The sequence below is a fragment of the Salvelinus sp. IW2-2015 genome, unplaced genomic scaffold (genome assembly GCF_002910315.2).
Source record: "Salvelinus sp. IW2-2015 unplaced genomic scaffold, ASM291031v2 Un_scaffold1861, whole genome shotgun sequence".
In the NCBI taxonomy this organism is placed as follows: Eukaryota; Metazoa; Chordata; class Actinopteri; order Salmoniformes; family Salmonidae; genus Salvelinus; species Salvelinus sp. IW2-2015.
In genome coordinates, this window is record NW_019943226.1 from 173,348 (window position 1) to 189,779 (window position 16,432).

At 42.6% G+C, this 16,432-nt stretch overlaps 1 pseudogene; it reads left to right on the forward strand.

The window, feature by feature from the left end:
* The first annotated feature begins 1,151 nt into the window (after positions 1 to 1,151).
* Positions 1,152 to 16,432, forward strand: part of LOC112072233 (liprin-alpha-2-like) — a 130,356-nt pseudogene continuing 115,075 nt past the window's right edge.

The window sequence follows — 16,432 nt, forward strand, 5'->3', positions numbered from 1 at the left end:
TGCAACTAAATGTCCTCCACTTTATAAAATGGTAGATAAAAGCTTCTCTTGGTCAATGCTGCATTCATCTTAAATGAATGAAATGGTTCTCTTTTTATAGAGAACTCAGGGAGCAGGYGAAAAATCAATATGGAGGATGGAAGATATTGAAGGTTTCTGGAAATGGATTTTGAGCAAGTGGTCTGATTGAGGGTTTGGAATTGGTTCAAGGCAGACCAAGTGTAATACTACATACTGCGGTTTTATAACCTTTGATTACAGATCCTCTAATGAAAAGAAGATGTGGAGGAAAGACCTTTCTATGTGTGACTACTCAGTTGGACCTTTAGTCCCACATAACGTCCCTTGAACATCTTACTCTCCCACTCTCTCTCTTCTCTCTCTCTCTCCCCCTCCATTCTCACCCTCTCACTCTCTCTTTTTCCCTCCTTCTATTTCTCCTTCTGTAAGGATCTCTCTTAGGGAGATCTGCCTGACTCAGGCCAGAGCTGAAAGGTGCTGTGCTATGTGCTCTGTGCTGGAGGTGCTGTGCTATGTGCTCTGTGCTGGAGGTGCTGTGCTATGTGCTCTGTGCTGGAGGTGCTGCTAGCTGGTCCCCAGTGAAGTCATTACTGCACACAGCTCCTGCCTGCCAAGATCTGCACACTCACGCCTTACAATGAATGAGGGCGTTGCCTACAGTATAATCYAATCAAAGTTTATTGGTCCCGTACACAGATTTGCAGATGTTATCGCATTTGTAAATGTATTTGGAATACATATATTTGTATGGACATATATTATTTGGACAATTTTGTATATTTCTCGTCTTTTTTCTTTGGTATGGGATATGGAAGCTGTATCCTACTGTACAGTACATGTAATACAGCTGTAATAAACTGTAGCCTAAACACTGTACACATTTAGTACAAATCGAGAGCTGGTAATAACTGAAATGACTGAGTACACACACTATCTAACACATCAATAGCCCACACATCATGGACACTGATGCTCCTCTCTTTTCTGGAGAGAAAACAAATACCTTAGGAATGCAATCATCCCTCTCAGTAACATAGAGAGGGAGAGAGAGAGAGAGAGGTTCCCTCCCCTGTAAACGCACTCTGCGTGTTCTTTGGAGGCAATATAGTATTGGTTAGCCTCCTGCTGATGCTCAGAATAATTACTCGTGGAGGCAGTGGCGGATAGGAAGGAGGTGATTATCGTGGCAAACAGATGGACTGGTCCGAGGCACTGTCAGAATTGTGCTGTGCGACGAGCGCAAGGCAATCATGGACCCCGTTATATTACACCGACTTTTTCTCAGCCGGCCAATCGATAACACATCCTGCTTTGTGGAGAGCAGCGTCCACTGCGCCTCTTGATCGGTTGTGAAGATTGCAACCGTTGCGCGTCGCCTTGCCTGGACCCTCTCGGTGTGGGTGTGCGGTGCCGAGAGTGCTGCCACCACGAGACCTCGGTCGGGACAGGTTTAAAGTTATCCTTTGCAGCACCCAGATGTGTGCAAGCACATGTTTTGATATTCTGAATAGGCTACATCGGTTTTTAAAATCTCTGACCACTTTTGGATTGCTTCGAAGGAAATATGATTTTCTCAGATATGAGCACCGGGACCAACTCCCCGAAGGTGCACCCGCCGAACGGGACAAGATATTACACATTCCAGGCAAGTACATTTACCATTCCTCCGTTTGTTGACATGCCAGTGAATGCGACCATGTGATGGGCGTTGGTTCAATATGAGGTTTGATTGTCGATGTTTACGTTTTTCTCGAAACGAACACGATGTGTTTATTGCCTGACCATTGCTCTATTTAAAGGACATTCGCTATGTTTAGGCTACCTTGATCGCTTGGGCACTTTTGCAGCGCTGCTTGTATTTTATAGTCCTAAAGGAATGGTTATGATTGTCAAATTAGCATATCACATGGTTTAAAAGGAATTGTCATATTATTTGTTACACATTCGGTGAGTAATTAGGAACCAACCCTATGTGCGCATGGGCACGGTTTGCACAACGTTATACTACCCATAATACGTTTTATTGTAAGTTGCTTTAAATCGTTTTTACACTTGCATTGGGATGTATCTTATGCATTTATGAAGTCAATGTGGTGGAGTAGTATACTGGGTGAGCTTTATGGGGTTTTGTAAAGTGTTGAATAAGAGGTGAAAAGGCGTCATCCGCAGGCACGTGTGCGCGATCAAGCGACCGCAGTTAYAATTCCTCTGGGGATGTGCGTTACCACAGAGTCACTTGGAAGGCGACCATAATATTAGGACACATCCCTGCTTCCTCCTCTCATCCCATGAGATGACATGGACAGAAAAGAGCAGGTCTGAACAATCCAAACAGACTACACATGCATGCTTCCCACATACTTTGTGTAATGTCATGAGAAGATAGTCTACTGTGTTATTCCCTTCATTAAATAAATAATCTGAGATTTCAGTTCTGTCGCACTATTGAATCCAGCGATAGTTTCATTTTGCTCCATGTATAATTTAGTTAAATGATTAATATCCTCGCTCTATATTTAACATTTGTATAGTATTCTGATATACTCTCTCAGTTCTCGACTTTTAAAATAAGATATAGCCTAGTATACTATCAAAGTTGAATAGAAAACTCTTCATATTGATTATTACAATAAGGAGTAAAGTCACCAGGGAAGCCAATCCAGAAAAAAAGCAATATTACAACCTACAGTATGTGTTGTGATAATTGCGTTGTTTGCTCTATAACCTGTTAGTTCATATGCCTTGACACCGTGATATATTGATAAATAGGCCTAAGACCGAGACAATAAGAAGACACAGTGGCAGAATAAATTCAACCACACATTTGTTTCATTACAAAACCGGAGAGCAACATCTGTCAGGTGAAGTCCAGAAAACATATTGCATGTAACAAACAATTGTATTATGAGAGTGTTATAATGTATTTATTTTCTTAGTTTTTGTGTAGTAATTGCCAAGTGCAACATGGACTCGTGCTGGGAGCAACACTAGGGGTCCAAGCTCCACTAGGGAGACAGGTTAGGATAGGGATTAGACTTTTTGGGGGTAATTGTATTTTGTTTTTCTGGTAGAGGTATTGGAGGACAACTGAAGGTACGACTTACAGTTAGTATGGATAGGTGTATACAAATTATGGATAAGTGTATAAAAATGATGGGAAGGACAAGGATCAGTATCTTAAAATGTAACCCATCATGGTGATCTGTGAATTAAGTATAGCCAGATGTAATTCCAATGGGTTGGCTTATAATAAGAAAAGAAGATCGGTTTTTACATGGCTAAAGGAGAAGGATTACCATATTTATTGTCTTCAGGAAACTCATTCAATATCTTCTGATGAAGTGGTCTGGGAAAAAGGGATGGTAAAATGTATTTCAGCATGGGTTAAGAAATTCAAATGGTGTTATGATCCTACTAAACAATTATTTGGATCTTGAGGTACAATAAATTAAAATAGATCCTCGACGAAGATGGATTGCCTTGAATATATTACTTGATGACAAACAGTTATGGCTCATAAATCTATATGGACCAAATAATGATGATTCAAACTTCTTTGAAAATATTTACAATAATCTAATTAGTCACCAAAATTGAAATAACTATTATAATGATAGGGGACTACAACACAGTTTTAAGTACATCAACACACCGTAAAGGCTGTCATACTACCAACTATTCCTAATATTAGGAATTTTATGGACACGTTGGAACTGGTCAATATATGGAGGCTTAACCCTTGTGTAGTCTTAACAGTCTGTATAATCTCCTTGTCCTAAGGGTAAAAAATGACCCACCACTAAACCCCTAAAATAAAGCAGCTTAATTGAATTTTAAACCCAAATCTATTTTGCATGAAGAAACAACCTATCATTCATCACGAACTTTGTGAATATCTGAGTTTTCCCTCTTCACAATGCAGAAAGACTGCATTTAATCAGTGGACACCACTAGTTTTTATTACAACACACCTGTCATAATTGTTTTCTTTACTAATTATTATTATAATTGCTAAAGGTACTGCATAGGTGTAAACATAATTTTTTTAGCAAGAGATAGCACTTGTATAGCCTAAGAAAGTAGCAGAAATGTGCAGAAAGTAATTTTGAATGCATTTTATTGAAGGGAAACAATAAKAGTCTTGAACTTTAGTGATAGTGATATATTCGTATATACTGTACAATGAGGAATTCAACTACAAAATACTAATCTTCTCCCATTTTTTAAACCATTGTCCCCACCCACAAGGTGTATAAACAACAACATTAAATACAAATAAAATAAGATAATAGACACAAAACAAAGAATGTGAAGAACATAAATCAATCAACTCTAATTAGCACATGTAGGACAGTATGCAAGTGTGTGTGTGCATGGGCTTTGCAGATGTATTTCTCACATGTGCAGCACATAGTATTTGTTTTACAGTCCTTCTTTGGGGGGCAGAATTGGCATCTCCTACTCTTGCCTGCCCCAGCTGCAGCCTCAGGTGGATCAGGACAAGATTCAGCCCCCTGAACAGCTTTCACAAGCGCTGCAGAGGCTGCTGTGCGGGGGAGGTGCTCCCTTCTTTGAATGTGTGGGGTTACAAGGGCCTTTCCCAGCTGCTCCAGGAACACCCTCCTCTTGTTCTGCTTACCAGGCATCCAGGTAGGGTTGATCTTGTTCCATATCACAAAGGCATTGTATGAGGGCACATCAATAATGTTATGGAAGATGACCAGGGGCCAGCGGGCAGTCATCCTCCTGCAGCTGTAAGTTCAAATCACCTTGTCCAGGTTGTCCACACCTCCTTTGTTGTGGTTGTAGTCCAGGATGATGGCTGGCTTCCTGTCCTCACGATCACTGATCTCAGCCATTTTGTGCAGTCTGCTCAGGAGGACCACATTCTTCTTCCTCTTTGGGAGGTAAGAAACTAGAGTGGTGGTGGGGGTGAAGGCAAACTTTGATGAGAAGGCCTCTCTCCCCCTTGTTGCGAGGAGTGCAGGGGGAAGCTCAGGCTTGTTCTTTCTAACTGTGGCAACCATGGTAATCTTCCTCTTCAGGAGCTGCTGGCTGAGTTAAATCAGTAGCACACTCAATCTCAATTTCTCATTGTGTGTGTGTGTGTCTTTGTGGTTTTTGTTGTGTGTAAATGATTTTATAACTGCCGGGTCAGAAATGACCCTAAGACAATCTTTGTACCCTGGTGGTGTACAGCTTCCATGGAAATATGAACAAAGGCGATGTTTCACTTTTTCTAATGTTGGGGTCACTCTAGGAAAAGTCATACAATTTCAAGTTGAAAAAATATCATTTAGGGAGTTCTCTCTGCTGTTAAACATAGGCAGGTCATTTTTTACCCTTAAGACAACACAAGGGTTAAAAACCCAGACCTTGTAAGATATACTTGGAAGAGGCTAAATCAAGCTAGTCAGATTGATTACTTTCTGGTATCATTTTCTATGGTGAAAAAGTATGTACTGAGGACTGAATGCGATCAGACCATCAGCTTATAGCCCTCCATTTAACTATGACAGTCTTTCCATGAGGACGGGAGTATTGGAAATTAGATCAGTTTGTTGACCGACAGTACATTTTTTATGAAAACTAAGGAGTTTGTAACAGATTTTTTTCTTACATAATACAGGTTCAGCGGATCCACTTATTGTACAGGATGCCTTTAAGTGCGTCTTTAGAGATCATTCAATTCAATTTTCATCCCAAAAACAAAAACAGATTGGGTCTACAGAGAAAAGACTTACAGCAGAAATAGAACATGTAAGATTACACATCAATGGTGTTGATAAATGTTCTACAGAAGTTCTGAATAGTTTAGATGCAAAACAAAAGGAGTTTGAGGAATTTTTTCAGGAAAGATCTGGTTTAATTTATAAAAAACAAGCAAATTGGATGACAAACTGCGAAAAACACACCTTCAACATATAAATGCCACCAAAAAGAATCCTCAGTTAATAGTTAAAAGATGGAGAAAACATTGTCTCACCAAAGGACATTTTGATTGAAAAAGCAAAATAATGTAAAAATGTTTTTATTTTCAAGTTTCTTGAACTTCACTGATGAAGAGTGTCTCAATTATTCATATATAAATGTTAAACTGTCTGACACACAAAAAGAAGGGTTGATTACTCAGGAGCGCCCCCGGTATAAAGACCCAGTCTCAAAAAAATTTGAGGTCCCTCACCCATCAATGTTGCGATGCAAAAATATTGGCAAAATGTATTGCTCATAGAATTAAAAAAGTCTTACCGGATATTATTAATCATGATCAGACAGGATTCTTAGAAAGAAGATATACTGGAGATAACACAATTATTAGAAATAATTGAAAACTATGAGAATGCAAGGAAACCAGGCATAATCTTTATAGAAGATTTTTAGAAAGCCTTCGATAAAGTACGGCTAGACTTTATTTATAAGTGCCTGGATTATTTCAATTTTGGAGAATCTCTTGTAAAATTGATAAAAGCCATGTATAACACTCCTTTATGTAAAATGATAAATAATGGTTATTTCTCTGAGAATGTTGAAATGTTAAGAGGTGTAAAACAGGGTTGCCCTCTTTCACCATGTGCACCATGTGCATCAATGGCCATTGAATTGTTAATTATAAAAATCATATCCAATGATAAAAGTAAGAGGTTAAAAATGTATGGATTAGAAACAAAGGTATCAATGTATGCTGATGATTCAAGTTTTTTTTCTTGAGTCCACAATCTTTAACCCTGAACAGTCTTATTGAGGACCTGGATAATGTCTCCAGTTTATCTGGATTAAAACCCAATTATGATAAGTGTACTATATTACGGATTTGGTCTCTAAAAGTCACAAACTTTAAATTGCTATGTGGTCTCCCGATTACATGGGTGGATGGTGCTGTTGATGTGCTTCGTGTACACATTCTTGAAAAGTTGAATGATCTTGCAACTATCAATTTTGATACAAAACAGATAGGATCTTGAAACCATGGAKAGGGAAACACCTGTCAGAAATGTACACTGATTCATTCTCTAGTGGTATCACTGTTTGCATATCTATTAGTGGCTCCAAGATAATGTTTTTTCAAGTTATGTGAGCAAAAAATATTGATAAAGGATTTACCCATTTTCTTGGAGAGAATGTTTAAGAAAGGTATCCTGTTTATGAATGACATTGTAAACAATGACGGTAGAATTATGTCATATAACCAATGAATCCAGGTGTATGGAGATGTATGCTCAATACAAAATTATAACCAACTCATCGCAGCTCTGCCACAAAAATGGAAGAGGATATTATTTAAAAGAGAAATTTATGAATTTGTTTGTCTGTCGCCAATTAATAATCATAAATGGCTTAAAATGACTAATATGAATCATAAAATGTATCAGTTTCACTTACGGTCAAGAGTTTGACAAAATTCAAGATAGTTGGGAGCAGATTTTCGATGTCCCAATACCATGGCTTTGGGTTTATGAATTGATATACAAAACAACATTTGACGCATCAAGTCGTTCTTTTCAATTTAAGCTATTATATAAAGTTCTCGATACAAAAATAACTCTCAGTATATGTGGTATTCAACAGTCAGACCAGTGCAGACTCTGCCATGAGGAAATCAATAGAACATACAGTGAGGGAAAAAAGTATTTGATCCCCTGCTGATTTTGTACGTTTGCCCACTGACAAAGAAATGATCAGTCTATAATTTTAATGGTAGATTTATTTGAACAGTGAGAGACAGAATAACAACAAAAAAATCCAGAAAAACGCATGTCAAAAATGTTATAAATTGATTTGCATTTTAATGAGGGAAATAAGTATTTGACCCCCTCTCAATCAGAAAGATTTTTGGCTCCCATGTGTCTTTCATACAGGTAACGAGCTGAGATTAGGAGCACACTCTTAAAGGGAGTGCTCCTAATCTCCGTTTGTTACCTGTATAAAAGACGGGTGCGAGCGCAACAATGTCATACTCTTTCTGACCAGACAGCATCAGATGTATGTGGACACCCCTTCAAAATGTGTGGATTTGGCAATTTCAGCCACACCCGTTGCTGACAGGTGTTTAAAATCGAGCATGAACACCCACTGACCAAAACACCCACTGACCAAAACACCCACTGTCCAGAACACCCACTGTCCAGAACACTGTCTTATGGGAGCAGCAATTTGTATTATCTGTGTATTGTATTGTTGTTTTAAAGAAAAATGATAGATTTACATGACCTTCAGCATGGTCAAGCAAGGTAATTTTTCAGACTACTAAACAACTATTGATTTAGAGCCACCGAGAGTCACTGCAAGTCACAAAGAAAACAGGAGCTGCCTCCACTATTCCAACACCATTTCAACTTCAACGTTTCATCATCATCTAATCACCTACTGTATGCTTAGTCTAATACAGTGACAACTCAAAGATACCCCAAAGTATTTAGTCCAATAAACGTAAGCTAAGTAGGATGTGGCTGTCCATGGTACTGATTTGCACGTGTGCGTGCATGCAAGTAGAAAAAAAACATGTTGACTCACCCTACTTGTAGAGAAACACCAATGCCATCCTCCTCTTTCATGTTGCCTAAACGGTCTATGACTCTGTCTATGACTCTGTACACGGTTTTAGGTTTGGTTGTCCTAGGCTACCTGGCTAAAATACTTGCTTGCTAGTTTAACTTCCTTTCATGAGATACTATACGCCAGTCCAGCTAGTTAACATTAGCATACTACTGTACATGTAGCTACATGTTGAACTTCCATCCTCTCAGGCCAATGGCACCATGTATGAATTTATGGTTGGATCAGAATCACCGTTATAATAATTGGCCATTGCAGAGAATTAAGTAAAACCACAAGTTCAAATCCCTATCTCCATCCATGGCTAATTTAGGAAAGGGACGATTTTTGCTAGCTAGTAAGCCACCGGAGGACAACACAATGAGATGCAACAATTCAAGTTTCTTTCTGTGAATAATGACGTTTGTCTAGTGATGTGATTGGTCTGAAGCCAAATCCAAACTGGCTTCCCTTGACCCTTTTTTTGTTGTGACAGGACCATTCACAGCTGAGCTCACTCAATGCTGATTGGCTATTTTATAAAAAAAATTATCAAGGGAGGTCAAATGCTTGCTAGCTTCCCTTGCATTCGTTCTGCCCCTGAACAAGACAGTTAACCCACTGTTCCTAGGCCGTCATTGAAAATAAGAATTTGTTCTTAAATGACTTGCCTAGTTAAATAAATGTAAAATGTAAAAAATTAAAAATAATAATATGCTACAGGCGGCAACAATGTCATAGTCTTTCTGACCAGACAGCATCAGATACATTATATATACAAAAGTATGTGGACACCCCTTCAAATTAGTGGATTCGGCTATTTCAGCCACACCCATTGCTGACAGGTGTTTAAAATGAGCATGTATAAAAACAGAGCCAATGCAGCCTCCATAGACAAACATTGGCAGTAGAATGGCGTTATTGAAAAGCTTAGTGAATTTCAACGTGGCACCGTCATAGGATGCCATCTTTCCAACAAGTCAGTTCGTCACATTTCTACCCTGCTAGAGCTGCCCCAGTCAACTGTAAGTGCTGTTATTGTGAAGTGGAAATGTCTAAGAGAAAGTGCGCCCCTAGTGCTGAGGCGCGTAGCGCGTAAAAATTGTCTGTCCTCGGCTCTAACACTCACTACAGAGTTCCAAACTGTCTCTGGAAGCAACGGCAGCACAAGAACTGGGTTTCCATGACCGAGCAGCCACACATAAGTCTAAGATCACCATGAGCAATGCCAAGCATCAGCTGGAGTGGTGTAAAGCTCGCCGCCATTGGACTCCGGAGCAGTGGAAACACGTACTCTGGAGTGATGAATCACCATCTAGTGGAATGACTTCCAAGAAGAGTGGAGGCTGTTATAGACCAACTCCATATTAATGTGCATGATTTTGGAATGAGATGTTTGACGAGCATACTTTTGGTAAAGTCGTGTAGATATCCCACACATTCTGAGACAGAGGGGAGCTGTTTCGTTCGCTTGGATACTTTCTCCGGTGAGATACATTCAGCATCTTGCGAATTAAAGGACATTTATGAAACACAGAGACGATAAATAATAATTCTTGTATATTTTATTCTTTGTACTTTTTTTGGGGGGGAAGCCTGGCTTCCCTTGGCATCCATGAATGGTGTCAGTGGATATTGATCCAAGTCTCCTATGGCTGCTGTAACTAAGCCAGCCATTTTAATTGAACTGTGTGAAGAAGGAGGAAACACCTTAGAGATGATCCCTGGCTGTCTGACTCCACCATCTCCATCTCTCACAGCACCTATACAAGAACCCGCTTGGCTTTGTTGCCGCTGCTCTGTGGAGGCTAAAAGAGATGGATGTTGAAACACCGTTTCCAGGTGCAGCGGATATTGCCAATAAAGCATTGGATCTATTGATGTTGATTGGAGTGGGGGTCTCTTGATAAAAACGCAGACGCTGCTTTTTGAAGTGAGCCTAAGTAAAGTGCAAATGGAAATGTTGCTGACTCATGATAGAATGTTGATTATTACATGGATGGCGGACACAAGGCATTTGTTTTGGTCCAAGCTTTCATCACAGYTCCATCACAATGGGTGCCGGGGTAATTGATGTGGTATAGGCAGTTTTAGTTGGTATYTTTCTTCCTTCTGTACTCATTGGACCCGTTCACCCCGGGGTTAATGGACATTAATGATTATGGATAAAAAGATGATGGCTTGTCACATTTCTGGAATACTCTTTATAGCTCAGTTGAGAGATCCAACACCTACCCACATAAGACAGTCTACAACGGTCACACCTTGCAGTTTATACCATCACTGACCTGTTGTTTTCATTGTAATGTCCTATGAGGATGACACCTTTGGTTTATTGGTTTCCCCTTGAAGGACTCCTGTTGTTCTAACTGGTTTTTGCTGTTGGGAATGCATTATGAGATGTCAGGCTCACTTATCACATAGATGGTACAATGGGGCAAAAGCCACACAGTTTCCACACTCAATTGTATTTTTCCTCTCTGTTAACTGGTTACATCCAATATCCTGGGCCCATGCCATCTAACCCTTTAGTCGCTATTGCCTCATGATCTAAAATATCTTTCTTTAACAGTATTTGTCTAGGTCATCATATATAGTACCAGTCAAAGGTTTGGACACACCTACTCATTCCAGGGTTTTTCTTTATTTTTACTATTTTCTAAATTGTAGAATAATAGTGAAGATATCAAAACTATGAAATAACACACATGGAATCATGCAGTAACCAAAAAAGTGTTAAACAAATCAAAATAGATGTTAGATTCTTCAAAGTAGCCACCCTTTGCCTTGATGACAGCTTTACACACTCTTGGCCCGTTACTTAACGACTCCCTCACATATCAAAAAGATTCAAGGTAATAAAATCCCATTTCACAGGTTCTAGTCACACAAAACAGCCATGCCAAAAATAATCTAAACCGCCGTAGCAAATACTCGCTGGCTCAAATAACCCCAACGCTTGTTGTTTACTAGCTCCTGATTTCATTCACCTTCTCAACCTGGCCTGTATTTGCAATTATATGCTGTCTGGGCAAGTTGAATTAAATTGCAAAGTAGATGGTTCTCGGTGGTGCTATCAAGATGATGCAGTTATTCAATTCCTTTAGTATTCCCCACAAGACCCGGCACACATTCACCACGAGTCAATATTAGAGTTAGCAGAGCCAAGCAGATCTGGAGCTCCACATACTCAGCATGCTGTGTGTACACTAAGTATGCATCACAATTGGCACCTTAGCACCTATATAGTGCACTACTTTTGACCAGGGCCCATAGGGTCCCATTTGGAGCGCAACCAAAGACTCTCCTGAGCATCTCTCATCCAGACTTTTTAACTCTACCTATATCTCCCGGGTGGCGCAGTGGTCTAGGGCACTGCATCGCAGTGCTAGCTGCGCCACCAGAGTCTCTGGGTTCGCGCCCAGGCTGGGCTGGGTTCGCGCCCAGGCTCTGTCGCAGCCGGCCGCGACCGGGAGGTCCGTGGGGCGACGCACAATTGGCATAGCGTCGTCCGGGTTAGGGAGGGTTTGGCCGGTAGGGAGGGTTTGGCCGGTAGGGATATCCTTGTCTCAGTATGTAAAAATGTAATAAAATGTATGCACTCTACTGTAAGTCGCTCTGGATAAGAGCGTCTGCTAAATGACTAAAATGTAAAAAAAAAAAAAGTAAAATCTCATAAAATTGTCTGATGACATTTACAATCATATAAAGGCCGACCCCTGACCTATCAAGGGCAAAAAAGTGGTCCTGCCTTACTCTGCCTTCCTCATATCTCTGATTTTGAATCAGGCTCCTTCTCCAGACTACTGAATAAATGAATTAATGAATAAAATAACTATCGCCTCTCTTTCATAACCTTAGGAGCAGTGATTGGTTTATGGTGCCTTTTCTTGACCCATGTGATGCGCTGCTCAGGGTCTGTCTGGTTGAAGCTGCAGCCACGGGCTAAGAGGATGTCATTAGGCGGGTGTGTGTTACTGTTAACCCACTGGCAGTGTTGGAGTCCGTCCCAGGGATGAAGGTGCTCCAATGGGATTATAGACACTGGCCAGACCATGTCAGGGGGTTCAGAGGGAGACTGTTAGTCAAGGGCCTCTTTGATGTTAAGGGCGCTCTATGCGCTTGCACACGTACACACACACAGACACACCCACAGACACACACACACACACACACGAGACGTGCAAAATGAGGAGTCCCAGGAGAGTGGCTTTCTAAGCAGATTCATAACGACCTTTGATTGGTAGCTAATACAGACAGAGAGGGGGAGAGACCGAGACAGAGAGAGACAGAGAGAGAGAGAGGTAGTGAGTTCAAGCAGGCTAATAGGGAGGACTTTGATCCAGTATTCAGACAGGGTCACGAGGTAAGTGCTGTAGTGCGGTAGTGCCCAGCTCCTCCACTGATCCATACATCACTAGAATATTCAACATTCAGCTGTCGCCAGAGAGACTACAGCAGGCCTTGTTGCGTGAAATATGTTCTCCTGTATATGTGACTTACCTGAGTGTAAGTGAGTTTGTATTACTGAGTTCAACCATGTTTTGAAGTATGTAGAAATGTAGCGAAAGTTCCAGGCACTGAAAGTCAAACTATATATCATTCTCCACAGATGGCATTCTTGAATTTGTCTAATGTGATTATATTTACGAGGGTAATAGTCTTGGTGGACGGCAAGGTAATTGAAATGAGAAATTACATAGCAACAATAAAGTAATTTGATATACATTACATCTGGATAGATAGTACTTATACATTATACATAGTGTTTTCAGCTATAACTATTATAGAACATGAGCTACACTGAGTGGACAAAACATTAAGAACACCTGCTCTTTCCATGACACAGACTGACCAGGTGAATCCAGGTGAAAGATCCCTTATTGATGTCACTTGTTAAATCCACTTCAATCAGTGTAGATGAAGGGGGGGGAGACAGGTTATTAAAGAAGGATTTTAAGCCTTGAGACAATCGAGACATGGCTTGTGTATGTGTGCCATTCAGAGGGGGAATGGGCAACACAAAATATTTAAGTGCCTTTGTCTTACCCATAGGCTATTTCATTATCTGGGCTGTAGTTGTTCTTCCTCTTATAAATTGCGGTGGCATGTGATTGGCCAACCTCGGCTGCCCCGAAGGTCTCGCCGCACCGCTGTGCAATCTGTGTTCAATCTGAAATGAGTAGCGTAGGCAGCGAGCACAGATCACCCTAATTAACACAATTATAACAACCACAATTAGGTAACGCCTGCTACCCATTAGAATTAGCGGCGCTCGGGCAAAAGGGGTCATCAGCCATCCAAAAGTTGGTTGGCGTAAAACTTCCAGACAGTTATGCTCATGTTTGTCCAACGGCCATCTCCTCTGCTGCCCTGACAGCCATCCACCCTGACAGCCATCCACCCTGACAGCCATCCACCCTGACAGCCATCCACCCTGACAGCCATCCACCCTGACAGCCATCACCTGACACGCCATCCCACTGACGCCATTCACCCGGACAAGACAATCCCACCACTTGATCAGCATGCTCACACTGAGCAGACCATCCCCAGACAGCACCACCGAGGGGGGATGGGGTGACAGCCATCCACGCCTGACAGCCATCGACACACCTGACAGCCATCCACCACCCTGACAGCCATCCACCCTGAACAGCCATCCACCTGACAGCCATCCACCTGAAAGCCATCACCTGACAGCATCCCCTGACAGCACACCTGACAGCCATCCACCCTGACAGCCATCCACCTGACAGCCTCCACACTGCAAGCCATCCACCCTGACAGCCCCACCCTGACAGCCATCCACACTGACAGCCATCCACCCTGACAGCCATCCTGACACGCCAATACCACACTGACAGCCATCACACTTGACAGCCATCCACCTGAACGCTCCATCAACTTGACAGCCATCCACACTGACACGCATCCACACTGAAGCCATCCACTTGGCACCAGCCATCCACCTGGACAGCCATCGCAACTGACAGCATCCACCCGACAGCCATCCACAACTGACAGCCATCCACCCTGACAGCCATCCACATGACAGCCATCCACAATGACAGCCATCCACCTGACAGCCATCATCCCACACTGACAGCCATCCACACTGACAGCCATCCACACTGACAGCCATCCACCTGACAGCCATCCACACTGACAGCCATCCACCCTGACAGCCATCACACCTGACAGCCATCACCCTGACAGCCACCACCTGACAGCCATCCACCTGAAAGCCATCCACTACGTACAGCCATCCACCACTGACAGCCATCCACACTGACAGCCATCCACCCTGACAGCCATCCACACTGACACAGCCATCCCCCTGACAGCATATCCACACTGACAGCCATCCACACTGACAGCATCCGCCCCCCCATTTAAGTGAGAGTGTAGAGGATGACTTGGCCCATGTCTCGCCTATATTAGACTGGAATCCAAACCAAATATCACTGTTTAATTTAGTTTGGATTCCAGGCTGGTCCCTCAAACCAAAGCCCGGTTTTCTCCCCTCAAAGCCCTATCTGTGGTGAATCTGAATCGGCTCTTGAAGTGTTGTTGGCAGCCAGTCCCTGGGTGTTTTGGCTGTGATCTGTCTATGCACTCTGCGGCAACCAGGGTCTCTCTCTTTAAGCAGCTGTCCTCAGTGTTCTTTTGTAATCTGGCCCAATGCCTCCTTCTACCCCCGCTCCCCCCTAAACCATCCTTCCTCATTACTCCTGATCCATCCTTCCTCTATCCCTGGATTCCATCCTTCCTCTATTGACCATCCTCGTCTATCCCTGATCCATCCTTCCTCTATCCCTATGCATCTCCTCTATCCCTGATCCATCCTTCCTCTATCCCTGATCCATCCTTTCCTCATCTTAATCATCCTCCCTCTATCCCTGATCAATCCTCCTATCATCTGATCCATCCTCCTCAATCTCTATCATCCCTCCTCAATCTCTGATCCATCCCTCCTCTATCCCTGATCAATCCCTCCTCAATCTCTGATCCACCCTCCTCAATCTCTGAATCCATCCCTCTCAATTCTCTGATCCATCCCTCCTCTATCCTGTTCAATCCCTCCTCAATCTCTGATTCCATCCCTCTCTATCCTGATCCATCCTTCCTCTATCCTGATCCATCCCTCCTCAATCATCTGATCCATCCCTCCTCTATCCCTGATCCAATCCCTCCTATCTCTGATCCATCCCTCCTCAATCTTGATCATCCATCCTCTATCCCTGATCATATCCCTCCTCATCTTCTGATCCAATCCCTCCTCAATCTCTGTGCGCGGTGGGAGGGGTGGGGGGGGGGGGGGTGGGGGGGAGGGTGTGGGGTGGGGGGGTGGGTGGGGGGGATCCATCTCCTCTATCCCTGACATATCCTCTCAACCGAATCAAATCCTGACAATCGATAAACAATCTCCATCTATCTGATCCATCCCTCTTCCCCTGATCCATCTCCATCTTATCCCTGATCCACAATCCCTCCTCTATCACTGAACCATCTCCTAATCTTCTGTATACATCCCTGAGTCCTCCCTCCATAATCTCTGATCATCCTGATACATCCCTCCTCAATCTCTGATCCACCCCTGATCCATCCCTCCTCAATCTCTGATCCATCCCTGATCCATCCCCCCTCTATCCCTGATCCATCCCTCCTCTATCCCTGATCCATCCCTCCTCAATCTCTGATCCACCCCTCCTCCATCTCTGATCATCCATCCCTGATCCATTTCTCCTCTATCCCTCCATACCTGGTCTCCAGTGAGCACCTGATCAAAGCAATTAAGAAGGAGGCCCACTTGGCTTGTAGTCGCACGGCGGACGGCCAGACGCACTAGACACACGGGCCTGACAGGCAAGACGGA